We start from the raw sequence: 2835 nt of genomic DNA, 5'->3' as shown, positions 1-2835 counted from the left end.
AAGAGTCTCCACACCCAGCCCCAGACCTCCACACCCAGCCCCAGATCCCCAGATCCTGAAACTCCTACATCTCCTACAGTATGCCTTTAGAGTCTCCACACCCAGCCCCAGACCTTAGAACCAGAACCTGAAAAGGGTGGGGGACAGGAATCTGTATTTTAAGTTCTCTAGACAGATGGATCTCAAAACACCCAAGTTGAGAAGCCTCATACTGAACAAAACACAGCTGATTCTCCTTACTTTCCAGTAGTTATGTTCTATAAGGTCACCATGAGCAATGAGTTAGGGAACACTGAACCCTTGCTCCTAGGGGATATAAGGGGTTTGGTTTCTGCATGCCCTTGGTTAAGACACATCAATACATAACCTTGTTTCATGTGTGTTTCTGCCTAAAGACCCCTTGTTTAATACACATGACCAATTAACACTGAACTCTGCTAACAGCATCATAACTCGTGCCTGAAGGAAGCTTACCTAACATGCACATTTTCCCCCCAGGGTACGCCACACCCTTCCTGGGCTTCACACTTCAGCATCAGGGCTATTTTAGGGCAGCGAAGTCTCCCCCAAAAGCGCAAAACTAAACATGGGGCACTAATGGATCTCGAAGAGAACACCTGTTCACAGCAGGAGCGGCATGAGGACGGCAGCGCCCCGGCGGGGAAGGTGTGGGCGCGGGGCGGGCTCTGCCCCCGTCCCACAGCGACTCGGGAGCACGAAATCTGAGAACGGAGGCCTCTGAATGAGGAGGACTGGAGTCCGGCCTCCGCACGCGGTTATCTGGTGTCTGCGTGGCAGCCACGGCCGAGAACCTCATCCGCGGGCCGCCCCCCCCCCCCAGCACCGCGGCCCCTCACCCGTGTGCAGCGACAGCCAGCCCTTGCGGTGGGCGATGTAGTGCGGTGCGTGCGCCTCCTCGTACGTCACCGGCTTGTCCCCCTTGCCCGCTCTGACTCGGGCCGCCTGGTTCTAGGAGCACAGAGGGGCCATGACTCTGCACGCCCACCGACCTAAGCCAAGGTCCCCACCCCCTGCACCTGGCCCTTCTGGGCCCTGTCCCCACTGCCCCCAGCCTGGACCCCAGGTCCCCGGCCCCTCCACCACCGCCCCTGCCCCACCGCCCCAGGCCCTCATGTCCCTATGCTCCCAGTTCTCAGCACCTGGAGCCTAACCCTAACACACAAATTCAGTGCCCCCCTGAACACAAATCCTAACCCTCACCCTCACCATAACCCTTCCCCCAAATCAGCCCTCTGGGAAGGTCTCCACACTGCTGGCAGATAATACCCACAAAGCTCCTGGTCCTAACCCTAACCCTAATCATGGTTCTGATACTACTCAGGCCCAAAGCCTAGGTCTGAAAAACAAGGGATTTGGGACACCTGACCAACACCAGAAGACTCAGTCAGTGACACAGAAGGAAATCATGCCATTTGGAAGACAGGAATGGGGCTAGTGCAGGAGGATTCTGAATAAAAACCTAAAGCAACCCACACATTCAGCACCCACCTGAGCACAAACCCTAAACCTGACCCTCAATCTTACCCTCGCCTTCAATTCTGTCCTCCAAAGAGATTTCCACCCTGTTGGCAGATTGGACCCTCCAAGCTCCAGGGTCCTAACCCTAACCTTAGTCATCACTCTGACGCTACCCTTGCCCAAAGCCTAGGTCTGAAAAACAGAGTCTGGGACAACTGACCAACACCAGAAGACTCAGCCAGCAACACGGAAGGAAATCCTGCCATTTGGGAGACTGGAATGGAACTAGAGCAGGAGGATTTTGAATGAAAACCTTAGCCAAGGCACACATTCAGCACCCCCATGAACACAAATCCTAACCCTAATTCCTAACCATGACCCTAACCCTAGTCTACTCTGTTGTGTTTTTCTTTTTAAGATTTTATTTATTTATTTGAGAGAGAGAGAGAAAGAGTGCAGAGGGAGAGTGAGAGGAAGAAGCAGACTCCCTGCAGAGCAGGGAGCCTGACGTGGGGCTCCATCCCAGGACCCTGGGATCATGACCCAAACCAAGCCAAAGGCAGATGCTTAACCGACTGAGCCACCCAGGTGGTTTTTTAATTCATAGTTTAACACTGACTTAGGAAGCATTCTTCCCTGGGATTGCCATTGTTAAGAAAAGGTGCTGCTCTTCTGAATGGGGCTGTATCAGTAAACACCCTGACGACAAGGAAATGAAGACAGAGTTCATGTTCTTAGAACTTGGAAGTATACGCTCTTGTTGCCTTGGTTCCATTTTAGTTAACGGTGAAAGGCTAAAACTTCTGTGTGCGATTTGCAGTGACAGACTAGCTGGTGAGGTGTTGAGACTATCAGAACCCGAGGGGCATTTACGTATAAAACATAATAAGTGCAAAACCAAATAAATTGCTTGAAAGAAAGGGTATTGAGCTCAGAAGCTGACAGAACCAGATTTTCAATACTTCACACATATAAACTTAAATACTTTGCAGGCTTTTGACAAAGTGGCACTTCTGGTTGCTAAGACCAAACAAGGACTTACAATTGCTGCTGCAGCATGGACTGGAAGCACCAGAGTCATTCCTTGAAAATATTGGGTGTGTCTGCAGCAGAGAAAGAGCTTCGTTCGGTACCGCTTTCCAAAGACACCACCGCTCAACATTTCAAGGAGCTGGTAAATGAAATAGAAGTCCAACTCAGAACAAGTGAAACTACCAGAATATTTTTCATCAAAACCTGATGAATCCAGTTATGGATGACATGCATATGTGTGATTTGAATATGGGGATGATGCAAACTTAGAAATTTCTTTTTAGCTTCATTGCCAACAAAACCGTTCGCTCTGAATCATGCAAA

General features: G+C 50.5%; 1 pseudogene; it reads right to left on the bottom strand.

Annotated features, from left to right (window-relative positions):
* The window catches only part of LOC118016347, a 1922-nt pseudogene extending 932 nt beyond the window's left edge, over nucleotides 1–990 (bottom strand).
* Between the last annotated feature and the right edge of the window lie 1845 nt (nucleotides 991–2835).

Source organism: Mirounga leonina, unplaced genomic scaffold, assembly GCF_011800145.1.
Source record: "Mirounga leonina isolate KUSES-001 unplaced genomic scaffold, KU_Mleo_1.0 Mir_166, whole genome shotgun sequence".
Lineage (NCBI taxonomy): Eukaryota > Metazoa > Chordata > Mammalia > Carnivora > Phocidae > Mirounga > Mirounga leonina.
Note: the sequence above shows the minus strand (reverse complement) of the source record. Positions and strands in the feature narration are given on the sequence as shown.